The sequence below is a fragment of the Vombatus ursinus genome, unplaced genomic scaffold (assembly GCF_900497805.2).
Source record: "Vombatus ursinus unplaced genomic scaffold, bare-nosed wombat genome assembly UNPS02014812.1, whole genome shotgun sequence".
Lineage (NCBI taxonomy): Eukaryota > Metazoa > Chordata > Mammalia > Diprotodontia > Vombatidae > Vombatus > Vombatus ursinus.
Genome location: NW_020954590.1, coordinates 34,101,686 through 34,118,342, shown reverse-complemented (window position 1 = coordinate 34,118,342; position 16,657 = coordinate 34,101,686). Strand labels below are relative to the sequence as shown.

The window sequence follows — 16,657 nt, the reverse complement described above, 5'->3', positions numbered from 1 at the left end:
AAGTCACTTAACCCTTATTACCATCAGACAAATATTTAAGATGTTATTATAGATTTGTTGTATTGATTGAGAGAGTTCTCACATGGATGAAACCATAGGACCTTGATATTTTTGCCTGAATTATTCTACTGATACTTATAACAGTCCCTAGAGGTTGTTACTGTAAATATAATTATCACCTATTTAGCTCAAAAAAATTGAGTCCTAGAGAGAGAAAAATGGACTTTCCCATTGTCAAACAGCTAGTAAGTATGAGAGTCTTGACATGAAGCCAGGTATTGTGCCTTCAAATCCAAGGTTCTTTACCTCATATTCATAAAGTTATCCCTTTAATAACTGTCATCTGCCCTCTCTTTTTCCCTTTTCCCAGGGAAAAGTCTCCTCATTTATCCATTTTCAAAGGCATTTTTTGCCATTTAGGGGCAACAAAAAGGGTTATTTAAATATATATATATATATTTGGGCAAATTAAATAATCAAAGAAAGGATAGTCAGATAACAAACATTAAATGCCTACTACATGTCAAACACTGTGGTAATCACTAAAGATACAAAGAAAGGCAAAAATAGCCTCCTGCTCTCAAAGAACTCAGAGTCTAGTAGGAGAGACAACAGGAAAACAATTATGCATAAATACAATATATACATGACAAATTGGGGACAATCATGAGGCAGAAGGCACTAGAATTAAGTGAGGATCAAGAAAGGCTTCCTGTAGAAGGTAGGATTTTACCGGGATTTGAATAAAGTCAAAGAGGGCAAGAGATAGAGGTGAGGAGGGAGTGAATTCCAGGCATGGGGGAGAGACAGTGAAAATGTCAGGAGATAGATTATCTTGCTGGAGAAATGGGAATGGGGACACTGTTACTGGATCATATAGTATGTTGGAGTGGAATAGGGTGATGGGATGCAAATTGTAAGAAGAATGAAAAGGTAGGAGTACCACTGCTCAATATAGACAAAGGAATTATAATTGACCCTAAGAAAAGGCAAAGCTGTTCAACTCTTATTTTATTCCCATGTCTTCTGCCAAGAAGAATGATCATTAGATTGGAATCAACAGCACAAAATGGCTGACAGACAGCTGATATCCAAATATTTAAGGGGACTTTAAGAGAGACCTAGCTGCCTTTGATGAATTCAATTCATTTGGCCCAGATGGCTCAGAAGAAATACAGCTAGGGTACTGAAAGAACGGGCAAATGTGGTTGTTGAATCACTTTCAATAATCTCTGAAAGACTGGAGAACTGGAGAGGCAAAACAATACTGGAAAATAGCAAATGTTCCAATTAAGAAAAACAAAAAAGGAAGAGAATGGAGCATGCAAACTAGAGTCCAGTGAGCTTGACTTTGATTCCTAGCAAAATTCTACTACATTATTAAAGGTATGGTTAATGGACATTCAGGAAAGGGGGCAGTGATCACAAAGAGCCAGCAAAGCTTTATGAGAATAAGTCATGTCAGACTAATCTAATTTCTTTTGTTAAGAGGGTTACTAGCCCAGTAGGTCAGAGGAATGCTATAGATATAGTTTATTGACTTTTAGTAAAGCACTTGATAAAGTCTCTTATTCCATTCATGTATAAAAGATAGAGAGGTATGGGTTCAATATTATAATTAGATGGATATAGAACTGCTTAAACAACTTGACTCAACAAGTATGGCTAGTAGTTTTATATCAGCTTCAGGCTATTTTATTTCTTGTGAGTATCTTCACAAGAAAGTAGGTAAGGTGAATAAAAACCAGGAGAGTTAAACAAGTTATTTTTGCTACTTGTTAGTAGACTGGTATAAAAAAATCATGAAATCTGGCTTTGAATACAACCTCTACCATTTATTAATAGTATTAATGAGTAAGACACTTTATCTCTCTGAGACTTAGTTTCTTCATCTGTAAGATGGTGATAATAATATATACACTACTTACTTGATAGGGGTGTGATGAGAAAAGTACAATATAAATATGAATTATCATTATAGGAAAGGAGGATATTAGATGGAAATTGTGAGCAAAAAGAGGTTATCATTATGCACAAATTAATCAATCAATCAACAAGCATTTGTTAAGTGCCTATTATGTGCCAAGCACTGTTAGATGGTAGGGGTATAATTACAAGAAATGAAACAATCCTTGCTAGCAAAGAATTTATAGTATAATGAAGGCCAGATTTTGAGTTACCTATATACTTCAATTATTCATTGTAAGATATTCCTGTATATGTATGTGTCTGTATTGTATAAATGAGCCGAGAATGATAAAGTGAAGTTCTTCATTTCAATAATGCCCAGATATCCAATTTAGTTCCACATTTCCAAAGAACATGATTTTCTACATCTACTTTCTTCTTTTTCACTTATAATGATCTCACATTGGGCATTCCCTGAGGATTACTGAACCAAATGGAACATTTAGTTTGACTCTCTTCAACCCTCAGGAAACATTTAATATTTAATCAAAATATATTACAATTCTATTTCTGCTTGAGCTATAGTCATAGTTCAATTATAATCTCATTTTAAGAGATTTTAAAGTTAGAAAAATGCTTTATGCTTAAATCTTATTAACAAAATAGATCAGGCAAGGTTTTTTCCCTTAAAAATTCTCAATTATAAAAGCAGTTATTTATTTGCATTTTCTTAGGTTGCCAAGTCATTTGTGAAATAAAAATCACAAGGCTTAGGAATCAATTGGGAATTGTTACTTTAAAAATGCCAAACAACAGGCAGGAGAATACAGTTTTAAAATAAGGAATTATGCCTCATGTCAATTATTTGGGAGATATGAAACTATCATTTTTGAGTTGTAGATAAATCTGAAAAAAACATTTTCTGCCACAACAGAAAATTGATTCTCCTTTGAAGAATGATCCACATTTCTTTTGCTAGGAGCATGTTATGTAGTTTTACTTAAAGCTATCAAATAAAACGTCAAACATTTTGTCCTATTGCTTTAAATTTCAATGCACAAGAAAATGGCAGGTCAAAATGGGATTGTTGATGAAAACTAATGGAGTCCTTTCCAAAACTGCAAAATCATTTTTTTTTTGCAATAGGAATGTGATTGCCTGTCTTATATTTGTTTATACTTTAAAAATCTCAATGTGGCTCCTAAAACAATTTGAAACCTAAGACCTGTTACTGTCTTCTTACATTGACCCTATGATCTTTTGTTACCTTTGGGCCTGATCCATTCTACTCTCATTTGGTAATCATAATCATAATAATAATAATAATAATAACTCTTTATGCTGTTTAAAGTCATACAAAGTATTGCTCCTCACAACCACACTGTGCAGTCAGCAGTTGGTGTCTTTATTCTCATTTTTTGAAGGAAGAAATTGAAGCTCAGAGAGGAAAATAACTTGTCCATATTCACAGAATTATAGCATTTCAGAGTAGGAAGGGACCACTTTGATTTTCTAGTCTTACAATATCGAAAAAGAATCCCCATGATAACAAACAAGGTAAGTGGTCATCCAGCTTTTGCTTGAAGACCCTAGCTAAAGGGGAACTCTTTCTGTCTCAAAACAGTCCATTCTATTCTAAATGGTAGAAACTTTCTCTTTTAATAAGCCTAACTCTTTGCAACTTCTATGCATTGTGCCTGGTTCTGAACCTTCGGACAAGGAGAAAAGTCTATCCCTCTACCACAGAATAACTTTTTAGTACATAAAGAGAGCTAAGAGGCCTCCCCATGACCTCTTCAAGATAAACATTCCAATTCCTTAATTCAATCTTTTTATGGTTGTAAATCTGAAGACCTTCTTCATCCTAGTGGTTCTTCAGTTTATAATTATCCTTTCTAAACTACGATACCCACATCTGGGACATGACTGAAACCAACTGAACAACAAGCAACAATTCTAAGTTCGAACTCTTTAAGCCCTGGTCATACATTTTTTTTTAATTAAAGGGGAATGTAAAAACTGATAAAGGGATGTTTAAAAGATTGATGACTACACAATTTTGATGTTCTTATTGCTCAATAAATGTTTCTTTTTTTTTAAAGGGATAAATGATGTAATCAGAAGAATTAAAATAACCTTGTAGAAAGGAGGACTTTGAGGAGAAATGAGGTCAGCTGTCTGAGGCAACAAGTACTTATGGTTTTTTTAAAATTGATGTGGATTCCAAGAACCTCCCTAGGAACAGAGAGGGGCTCTGTACTTTTTTGGGCCCCTCAGAGCAGCTGGCCCAGTATTTTATATATGATAGGCAGTGAGTAACTGAATAATTGATGTGGTTTGTAATCAGTTCTTGGCTATTATTTTGCAATTGTGGTACCCACACAAAATCCATATCTTATATAGTTTTTCTAGCATTTGGATTTAAGAGCTGGGCAATGGGTTAAGATAAAGCAGGCTCAGATTTTAAATTTACTCAAAATATGTTATGGTCTGGAAGCAAGCTGTGAACAGACAGAATTTAATTTATTAATACAGATTAATTTATTTTTGAGCAATCTGATGCATTTGAAATAAATCCTTCCCTCCACCTAGTTCTTTTACTATTCACATACTTCTCTGCAAGATGCTAGAAATTTTAATGATCTAAGCTCATTTTTTTTTGTGCCTTTTACTGAAACCAACACCAAGTTCCTCTACCATTAATTATTATTGAATTACTTTAGAGTATGCCCGTGGGTCAGTCATTTTGTACCCAGGGCAACTGCCATGGGTAGCATTATGTACAAATATGAATAGCTGTTTATAATATATGTAAGCATAGTTAAGGAAAATAAGATGACAGAAGACAATTTTGAGATAAAAAGAAAAGAAAGCAATAGACAAAAAAGGGTGTTTTAAAAAATAATGGCAGCAAACCATCATTAAGTGCCTGTGTCCAGAGAGCTAGAATAGATTGTAAAGAAGATAGCAAATTTTGGTAAGCTATAATCTGTGCTTCAGAGAGTTCATAGGGGACAGAAGGAAGATCTGAGTTATTGGGGAATTGGGACAACTATGCAGATAATTCTAATACTTTACCTTTCTTTGTTAGCCCCATCCCTCTCATTGCCTCCTTTCACATAAACCATTACAAATAATGGTTAAATTGCTTCCAGAAATAATTTGAGTTAGACTTAGAATGATTTTTTTCTATAATTAATTAATAAATAATTAAAAATTTAAAAAAATTAGACTTGATTTAGAATAATATTTTCCAAATGCTGGTGGAGACATAGCCTAGGAATTGTAGTAAAATGTCAAATGATAAGTAATACTATTATTTTTTACAGCATGCAGTAAGTGCTTACCAAAGGCTTGTTGCCTGGTAACTGACTAACTGTTGTGAGCTTAAATCTGATCAATAAGTAGTACCTGTTTATCAAAGTGAAAATAACGAGATCCATGGATATAGAAGGATAAAGCTGTAGTAGAATCTTTTTAAATTTTGGAGTAACCTAGAAGTTCCTTACGCAGATAAAGAAGGGAATAGGGATCATAATGAGACTTGTTCTCTAGACTTTAGGGAAACAGTTTTCTAAGAGTTCAGAGAAAAGCTAGGTAGCTTTCCATGACCAAGGAGACCAAGAGCTTCTTAAGAATGGAGTTTTGAACATAAAACTATAAATGATATTGATGAAGAAAAAAAGAGAAAGTGACTATGGATGATTCCACAGCTTAAAAATCAAATGATTAAAGAACAAGCAAATAACAGGGAGAAACTAGGTGGCACAATGGAGAGAGCTTCAGGCCTGGAGTCAGGAAGATCAGATCAAATATGGCCTTAGATACTACCTGTGTGACCCTGGTCAAGTCATTCAATTTCCATTTATTTCAATTTCCTAATCTGTTAAATGGAGATAATAATAGCAACCAACTCCCAGGATTGTAGTGGGATCAAATGAAATCATAATAGTAAGATGCTTAGCACAGTGCCTGGCACATAGTAAGTACTGCGTAAATACTATTATTATTATTATTATTATCATTATCATTATTACTAGCAATGTGACCCTGGGTAAGTTACTTAACCTCTGTTTGCCTCAGCTTCCTCATCTGCAAAATGGGGATAGCTTAACCCCTTCCTACTTTTCCAGTTTTCCTACACCTGACATATATTCTTCAACTCAGTGACACTGGCCTCCTGGATACTCCATCTCTGTATTTTCTCTGGCTGTACTCCATGCCTAGAATGCTCCCCTTCTTCATCTCCAACCATTGACCTCTCCGGCTTCCTTTAAGTCCCAACTAAAATTCCACCTTCTATGGGAAACCTTTCCCAATTGCTCTTAATTCCAGTGCCTTCCCTCTGTTAATTATTTCCTATATATCCTATATATAGCTTTCTTTGCATATACCTGTTTGTATGTTGTCTCTCCTACGGATTGTAAGCTCCTTGAAGGAAGAGACAGTCTTTTGCCCCTTTATCCATCCCCAGCACTTAGCACAGTGCCTGGCACACAATAGACTCTTAGTAAATATTGATTGATTGGTTGATAAGGTTCTTGTGAGGATCAAGCGAGTTAATAATTGTAAAGCATTTGGCACAATGCCTAACACTTTGTAAGCATTATATAAATGTTATCTATTATTATTATTATCATTATCTATTATTATTATTATTATTATTATTATCATTAATGAATTACTATGTGCCAGGAGCTATGCTGAGTGCTCAAAAGACAAAATGAAATAGTCTTTTTCCTTAAGGGGCATATAGTCTATTCTGGGGATGTCTTAATGTGTCTCTTTATAGGTAGATTATATCTCTTTATAGGTAGATAAAAAGTAATTTTGAAGAGGAAGGTATAGCTAGATTCCAATTAGTATGAATAATGAATCACATGAAATAGTGACATTATTTCAGTTTGTACTGCATATATCCATTGGGCTGGAACGAATTACAATATTTTACATAATTAGAATGTAAAATATTGCAAATTCAAATACATGTGGCCACTTAATGGATTAATTATTTGAATTAATCTGTACCTAGCTGTACCGGTCAATGGTCAAGTGGTAGACCAGGGATCTGGTGATACTTCATGTATAAGATTGAAGCAAGGGTGTAAAAATGAGGATAAATATGAAGTTATAGAATTAACAATATATTATAATATATAGTATGTAATACAGTAACTAAGTGTAATATGATTTCTAGTTATTATTATTGTTGTTGTTGTTATTCTAGGGATTAAAGAAACTCCCCCTACAGACTGGCAACTCCTCTGCCTTTTACAGTCTTAGAGAGTTGTATGAGACAATGAGAGGTTAAGTGACTTGTCCAGGATAACACAGCCAGAATAAATCAGTAGCTGGACTTGCATGTAGGATTTTCGAACTCTGAAGCTGGATCTGTGTCCATGATGCAATACTGTCTCTCTTGTGCTTGTTAGAAGGAATATTTCAGCTCAATTTTGTGTGTGTGCACACACAAATTGCTATGCTTGTGCATAGCAAGAAGAATTGCCTAGAACTTCAAGTAGACCTTGTGCCCAGGCTTGCCCGAGAGCCCATGCTTCAAGAATGTATCCTGGATTGAGTGAATATTCATTGAGGCTGGAGGACCAGGTGTTGGAGGATACTGTGGAGGGTATTCATGCTTTAGTTACCATTTGAATGAAGTAGCCTCAGAGTGCCCTTCCAAGTCCAAGACTGGGATGTTATGATGTTAGGAACCAGCATAGGCCGTGCTTAAGGATCGGCTTAGAGACCCATGTGGATGAAGCACAGGTTGTTGTTGGGGGTAAAGGGTAGCGTGAAAGGTAGGATATCGTGTGATTGCAGATGATCTTAAATGCCAGGTTGAGGAGTCTGGACTAGTGCAAACAAAGGCAGATTGTTAAAAATTGATCAGCAGAGTGGCAATGTGGAGGAATGGAAGGGGTGCTGATCTTGGATTCAGAAAGATCTGGGTTCAGTGGCTTTGTGATTTTAGATGTCATAAAATATATAACTTCTCAATGGTGTAAGGAATTCTCTAACAGCATAAGTGGCAGAATAGTTGTGTATCTGCATAGGTAGGAGATTCTTTACTAGGAAGGGGATCCCAACACTGATGAAATTATAGCTCTGAACAGCAACAAAAAAGTTTATCAGCAGTGTACTGATGCTATGTATTTGTTTTAGGAATATAAATCTGGTGGTGGTATGCAGGATGGATTAGTGAGATAGAATGTAGGTGGGGAAACCAATTAGGTGGTTATTATAATACCCCTTGGAGCCAATTCTCACAGCAGGGAGAATAGAGAGTAGGGGACAGATGACATAAAAAATCAATAGGATTTGGACTGTACTTCTATAGTCATGAATTTAGATGACAAAACACACTTTGATATTATGAACACAAGCATACAGGAAAAGCAGCTGACTGTTAATGTTCTAATCTCGGGAATTGGTTAAATACTTTATCCTCTAGAAACATTTTTGCTATTTTTAATTTGGAAAGATACAAAGCATGGCCCACCCATCAGCAAAGTACTCATTTTGACAGTAAAAACATTTTAGATTAGAAATATTTTAACCATTATCTTTGTTATAAGAGAGCACATAGCCTATTCACAAACATTAACCAAATAAAGATTTTATTGAATTTCTTTTCCATTACACTTCTTTATTTCTATTGCTGTATCTGGTATAAATTAATATAAAAATCATAGGATCATAGGATTTAGAGCTGGAAGCACTTTGGAGATCAGCTGACATTTAGGTTCATAGTGAAATAATTTGCTTAGTGTCTTTGGAAAATTCTTTCAGGCACTCATTTATTTATTTATTGCATTTACATCTTTCCTTTTTTTAAAAAAAATTTTAAAATTTATTTTAGTTTTTTTTTAATTTTTAGGCAATTGGGGTTAAGTGACTTGCCCAGGGTCACACAGCTAATAAGTGACAAATGTTTGGTCTGAAGCCGGATTTGAACTCAGGTCCTCCTGACTCCAGGGCTGGTGCTCTAACCACTGTGCAACCCAGCTGCCCCTACATCTTTCCTTTGATAGTGAAATTACATGTTAAGGACTACATAATAATATAATATTAATAGCTAGCATTTATATAGTGTTTTAATGTTTACAAATTGCATTACACATTTTATCTCATTTAATATTATCCTGAATATTTGATGAATTGAATCAGCTTTAATTTTCTGTCTAGCCACATTGTTTTTTTTTTTGCTTTCAAACTGTTTTTGTTGTTGCTGTTCAGTAATTTTTCAGTCATGTCTGACTCTTTGTGCCTCTTTCTTGCCAGAGATACTAGAGTGGTTTGTCATTTCCTTCTCCAGTTCATTTTACAGATGAGGAAACTGAGGCAAACAGAGCTAAGTGACTTACCCAGGGTCACACAGCTAGTAAGTTTCTGAGGCCAGATTTGAACTCAGGAAGATGAATCTTCCTGACTCCAGGCCTGGCACTTTATTCACTATGCCACCTAGCTGTTCTTTCAGACTGTCACCTTTTCAAATAATTACAGATTGACAGTTTCATGAAGGAACAGAACTATTTAGGAATTCCATGAATAAAAATAACTAGCACATATATAGCACTTATAAAATAAGCTTAAAAATAAGGTTTTAAAGCACTTTCTAGGCTATCTCATTGGATTCTCACAACAACCTCATGAAGTAGGTGCTATTATTATTCTCATCTTATAGAGGAGTCTAAGAGAAGAAAAGTGACTTGCCCAGGGTCATATAGCTGGTAAGTGTCTAAAGCAAAAATGTAACTTACTTAGATCTTCCCAGCTAGAAGTCTAATATGCTATCCTTTGTTCCACCAGCAAAGGCTGGATTACCGCTTGTTGCTCTGAAGAACAGGTAAATATTGGACTAGGTTGCCTTTGAAGGCTCTTTGAACTGAAAACTATTGATATTTCTTTTATTAGATATTAATTATATGAAAGGGAACTCTTGCCAGAGTGATGTTTTTCCCCATTAAGAAACTATAGCCTATACGTATAACACATTTATTGTTCTTTCTAAAATGCTTGAATGCAATCATCATTTCTGTAAAACTCATCTTATGACTACACAATTTGATTGAATTCAATAAAGACTGAGATGATTATTACTCCAGTTTTTAGTGATATGAAGAGAGACAAGAATACCTTATGCTGATTCATTGAAAAAGTCTTATCAGTATTCGGTGTTGGCAAGTTATTGTGTTAATTTATTTTCTCTTTATGTAGTTTTTCTCCTCAGGAATTTAATCATGTTTTAAAAAAAACTTCTGTATGCTGAAAATGATGAATTTTGCAAGCCACAACATTAATTTTATCTCCTGTACTTGCCAAACAATTAAATACTGGCAAAGTCATTAATGAATGAGTAACATGGATACCTGAAAAATCTATTTCTGGTTGAACTAATCATTTAAGACTTTATAGTTTAGACTTCATAGTATGAACTCTGAGGTAATTATTAAACCCAGGCACTAGGCTAATTATATAAGAGTTTTTTCAAATACAACTCCCAATACGCACAGAATAGTTTGACATGCTCCTATGCAAACAAAGGTTCAATTATCTTAATACTGACACAGTGCAAATTTTTTTAAAAAATTGTTTATATTTTTATTTTACAAAGATAATGCTTTCTACTTTTATTTACATGAATTATGAGTTAAATATATAGATATGAACAATATAAGCAAGGAATAAATTTCCTTTTATGTTACATATTTTATTAAAGTCAAATGTTAACACAATAGAGAATTAAAATATTTGATGTAAGCTCTTAGTCATTTTGCAGTAATAAATAGTCCTTGAATAATCACCCTTGTAGCTTTTCCCTTTTCCTTTCCTCATCTCCCTCACTTTCCTCACTCCGAATCTTGGAATCACATATAATTCAGAGTTATCATTTCATAGATGCCACTACATACAGAACACTGTGTTAAATGATGTGAAATTAAAGGCTTAGAATACAACTTTAGCATTGGAGGAGACTTCAAAGTCCAACTCTTACCTAGACAGATGTCTCCTCTGTTACATCTGAGACAAGTGGCCGTCTAGACCTTGCTTGAAGACCTTTAGTGATAAGTAGTTCTTGAAATCCTGAGGCAGCCAATTCTGATTTTGTCTGCTTTCAGGATTTATATCAATTAAGGCTAACCAATCTTCCCCAAAACAACTCTTCCTCTAAATTTCTCCCTAAAATACCAGTACTGCACTCTTCTTTTGCCATTAATTCTATTTAATGAAGCTCCTCGAGAGTTCTCTTTCTCTTTCTATTTCTTTCATTTTTTTTCTTGATAGCAACTAACACAATATTGGGCACAAAGTAGATGCTTAATAAATTAAATTAATTGAATTAAATTAATGGACTATTACCTTAAGGGAATATGAATGAAGACTAGCTCTACAAAGAACTTTCCTTTCTCAGTATTCTATTTGCTGCTTATTTTTTGGAATTTAAAATTTAATTGGGTGTTTGCTTGAGGTTTCCATTTATTATCCTATGGAATTTTCTAGTGAGGATAAAATAAGATGTTGTCAAGAAAGATACTCTGAAATATTTTAGATTTTACATAACAAGTACTATAATTTCACACTATAATCAAAAGCAAGAGAAACGTGGGTTTATGAAATACAAGTCTTTGTCTAAATAGTAGTCAATGTAAATTTTGGAAGAAAAAAAAAGATAAACCCAAGACAGAGACATTAATTAATACAAAGTGTTGTCTTATTTTGTTCATTTCTGTTTTTACCTACTGAGGATTATATGGTTTCTGGCACACAAGGCTAGGATTGTAGGAATACTCCTTCTTCAACTTGGGTCCCACTCTTCTTCCTTTGCCAAGATTCAATCAATCAGTATATCTATAAATATTTACTTATCATTTACCATGTTCAAGCCATTGTTAGGGATAGAGAAAAATGTAAAGCATTGTGCCCTCAAGGAATTTATAATATTGTGGATAATATATATATATATAATATACAATATAAATATATATAATATACAATATAAAGTTGTGGAATGGTAAACTAAACATATGAGAATTTAAAAAACAATCCAAAAAAGCAAAAGACATCATAAGTCAGCATAGAGCTGATTTTCAAATGTGTATTATGGATAAGTGCAAAAGCAAGAAAAATCACTAGGGGATGGAGTGGGCTGGCAAGGTGGGAATTGAAAGATGAGTTCAGTTTGAGATTGTCAGATAAATGGGGTGTTACTCTAATATGTTTAAACTTTGGTTATGTTGAAATATCCCAGAACTTTATAGGAAATCAATTTTCAGTTGCTACTTCAAGAAGTAAATATGGGGACATGATATCCTTCTTCCAAAATTTTAGAGAATATAGGAATCATAATTTAAGATTGTTGTATGGAAAGATTAGCATTTCTCCATCTTAAATTTTTTTTTACCACCAGTCTAATTTTAGGCTAAAAGTAGTCATTTTTCCCTTTCTATATGTCTATTTAGATATCCTTATATTCATTCATTCTAACTATAATCAAGTTCACAATGTAGCTAGACACGTTCTTTTAAGGCCAGAACATTAGGATATTTCCAAGGATAGTAAGTCATTACTGTTCCCTGAACTTAATAAGAGGAATAATAATAATAGTAACAACAACAACAATAACAGCTAGCATTTAGACAGCACTTTAAACTTTGGAAAGCACTTTAAACTTTGGAAAGCACTTTCTACATGCTATCTCATTTGATACTCATAACAACCACATGAAGCACATGTCAATTTGTAAGTGAGAAAATTGAGACCGAGGGATGTTAAGTTACTTGCCCAGGGTCATACCGGTAAGCAAGTATGTAGCACAGGATTTTCAAGTCTTTCTAATTCCCAGCCCAGTGATCTATCCATTTCTCTACATAGCTGCCACTTAACCACACGTGCAAATTGCCTGACATAAAGTCAGTTCTTAATAAGTGTGTGGTGGATTGGATGTCACTTCAACTTCAAACTCATCTTAGTATTTCTTATGTTGGTTAAGGTATAGCTATTTCTAGAAAGGCAGTACAGTACTGTGGGCAGCATGCTGACTTTGGAGTCAGAAGACATGGCCCACGTTCTGCCATTCACAAAATCTATGGCTATGGACAAATCATTTCACCTTACCTTTCTCTGAGCCTCATTTTCCTTATCCGTAAAATGAATGGGTTGGATTTTCTTCCTGTGTAACTTTGGGCACTTAAGCCATCTGGGCTTCAGCTTCTTGAAGGCAGCATAGTACAGTGGAAAGATCAATAAATTTGGAGTTAGAGGATCGAGGTTCAAATCTCATCTCTTACTTAATACCTGTGTGACCTTGGGTAAGTTACTTCAGCTCCTTCGGCTCCAGTGTCCTTATCCAGAAAATTAATAAGTGAGACTAAATAGCCGCTTCTCAATTAGTGATCTATGATCCTGATATGTGAGATTAGGGGTCTGGTCTAGATGATCTTTAGGATCTTTTCTAGTTCAAAATACTATGATCCTATATAGCTAAGTGGCACAGTAGATATAGCACTGGACCTGGAATCAGGAGGACCCGAGTTCAAATCTGACTTCGGAAATATACTAGCTGTGTAACTCTGAACAAGTCACTTAAACTCTGTCTCAGTTTCCTCATCTCTAAAATGGGGATAATAACAGTACTTACCCCCCAGGATTGTTGAGAGGATTAAATGAGACAATAATTGTAAACCCTTAGCACAATGCCTGGCATAGAGTAAATCCTATATAAATGTTAGCTACTACTACTGCTACTGCTACTACTACTACTACTACTACTACTACTACTACTACTACTACTGCTGCTGCTGCTGCTACTACTACTGCTACTGCTACTACTACTAATTTTGAGCTGAGAAACTCTTAGATTGAGTCATTGTGACTAGAAGGAATTTGGATCTATGCCTTTGCTTTGGTTGTCTCTTTTGTCTGGAGTATTCTCCCTACTCACCTCTTCCTTTTAGAACTCCTGAATTCCTTCGGGACTTTGCTCAAACCTTATCTTTTGCAGGAAACCTTTCCTGGTCTCCTTGGCTTCTAAAGCCCTCCCTACTAAGGTTGCCTTTCATGTACTACATAGGTATCTTGTATGTACCTATTTATTTAGAGATTATATTCCCCATTAGAAGATAATCTTCTTGAGGAAAGGGACTGTTTGGAATTTTTTTTTTGTACCCTCAACACAGAGGCTGGCACCTAGTAAAACCCTAACAAATCCTTACTGATTGGTTAGATAATGTCTGCATTATTGTATTCAGTTTGGCTTTCCACATTTCAAGAAAGATAAAGAGCAAATCAAGAGACGTTCTCCTAAAATGATTAGAGGGCTGGAGAAATATCATATGAGGAACACTTGAAGGAACTGGGAATGTTTATTCTAGAGAATACTTAGAAAACATGCTGGTTGCCTTCAAGTATTTAAAGGGCTGTCACATGGAAGTAGGATTAGATTTGCTCTGGTTGGCTCCAGAGAGCAGAACTAAAAGCAATGATTGAAAGCTGCAGAAAAATAAATGGTAGTTGTTTAGATAACTTTCTAATAACTAGAGCTTCCCAAAGTGAAGTAGGTTGCCTCGGGACTTAATTTTTTCTCTATTTATATCAATCAATCAATAACAATTTCGCTTTTCACTTCACCTTATTAAGTGAGGTATAAAAAAGACACAAGCAAAAACATATCTGTCTTCAAGGATTTTTCATTTTGTTTGGGGAAGCAATATGGACACATCTAAATATAAGTCTTCATTTGCCCAGAAAAAGTTGGACACAGTTAGAAAGAATACCTTTATAGAGGTTGAGGTAGGTAAGGTGAAAACTTTTGAATGGCTAATGGGAGACCTGAGAGTCACATACATACGAACCTGGACTCCACCATGTTCACCCTAGAGAACTGACTCTCTTTAGTCAGATCATTACTACTCTTGGTTTGAGCTCAGGTCTTACCTGGCTCCCAGCTGAAGAGCTCATTTATTCCTACAGATTCTTTGGTATATTCTCATCTGTAAAACTCCAATTTTGGTTTGCTGTTTTCCTTGGATAAAAGTGTTTTCTCAATATTCATGATAGTCTTTTGCCTAAAGATGGCAAAGTATATGTGATCATGTAACAATTTTCAAGAAATTTATATTACTTTGGTTATATAATTAACTATATAGAGATGCCTGCAAGTGGAGGCTTGTGATAATGACATTTCAGGGACGTTTTAGAAGTACAGATTGAATCAGATGACCTTTTCCCTCTGAGATTCTATGACTCTAAGGTCCTTTTCAGCTCCAAATCCTATGTTCCAAGGGTTGTAAGTAAAGTATTGCGCTGGTTTTAAGTCATAACAGAAAGATAAGTTAACTTAAAAATAATCTTAGTATATCACAAACAATGAGGCAGAAAAACAAAACTATAATCCTTTATTTTGTTTCTGAAAACTTTACACTAAAGAGATTGTTCATCTAACTTGTCCTCAGAAATGAATATCTGATAATAATGGTGGTGTTGTAGAGTCCCATAAGTATCAGTTCAAAAGTTTATTAATGGTTTAAAAACAAGAAGGTACAATTTTTTAAAAAATTACTCTTTAAAGGGGCAGCTAGATGGCACAGTGGATAGAGCACTGGCCGTGGAGTCAGGAGGACCTGAGTTTAATTCTGGCCTCGGACACTTGACACTCACTAGCTGTGTGACCCTGGGCAAGTCACTTAACCCCACTGCCTAGCCAAAAAAAAATTATTCTTTAAAGAAGTGAGTGTGGTGCAGTGAAAAGAGCACTGACTCTGGAGTCAGATGTCCTGGATTCAGATCTTGTGTATGATATTTACTACCTTTGTAATCATAGGAAAGTCATTTTAATTCTCTGGACCTCAGTTTCCTCATTTGTAAAATGAGGGGGTTAGACTATATGGCCCCTATAATCCTTTCACTTCTAGATCTATGATTCTATGATTGTCAAGAGCCTAAAGACGGCAAAGTATATATGTAATCATATAACAATTTTTGAGAAATTTATATTAGTTTGATATATTAAATTTTATGTTACCAGCCTGAATATCTGATTGGTATCACAAAATCAACATGCTCAAAACTTAACTCACCATTTCCCCTACTCCTCTAGGTTTCCATCAACCTTCTAGTCAGATTCTTCTTTACTATTCCAATATTGAACTAGTCATCAAGTATTGGCAATCCTACTTCCATAAGATTTCCTGCATATATCAACCTCTTTCACTCCCATGGCTGCTATAGCTCAGTTCAGCCCCTTGTTGCCTCTTACCAGCACTATTACATTAGGTTCCTAATTGATTTCCCTGCTTCTAGTCTCTCCCTTCTACATCACTTCCTCCACATAGCTATCAAAATAATCCTTCTAAGGTATATGTCTGATCACATCACATTCCTATTAAAAATCCTTAATCACTCCCTATTATCCCTAGTATAAAATAGAAAGTCCTCATTCTGGCATTTAATGTTATCCCCTCTTGCCCCTCCCCTGTCATTTATCTCCAATCTATCTTTCGAGACTTCTTTCATATTATCTCTACCAACATACTTTACATTACAAACTGGTCTATTTGCTGTCCCCATTCTTAGCATTCTACCTGCAGTTTCTGTATCTTTGCACAGGTCATTTCCCATTCCCACTCCCTCTGTACTGCTTCAATACTCAGCACCTGTGTTCACCTTAACCTTTCCTGACATCCGCACCAGTTGTCAATGCTCTCTTCTTATCCTGTATAATACAAACTCTTTAAGGAAAAGAAATCTT

The 16,657-nt window shown here is 34.8% G+C and overlaps 1 protein-coding gene across 1 annotated transcript in view; it reads right to left on the bottom strand.

Moving 5' to 3' along the window:
• Positions 1–16,657, bottom strand: part of LOC114053935 (RNA-binding Raly-like protein) — a 382,357-nt gene that overhangs the window by 22,342 nt on the left and 343,358 nt on the right. The window lies entirely within an intron of this gene.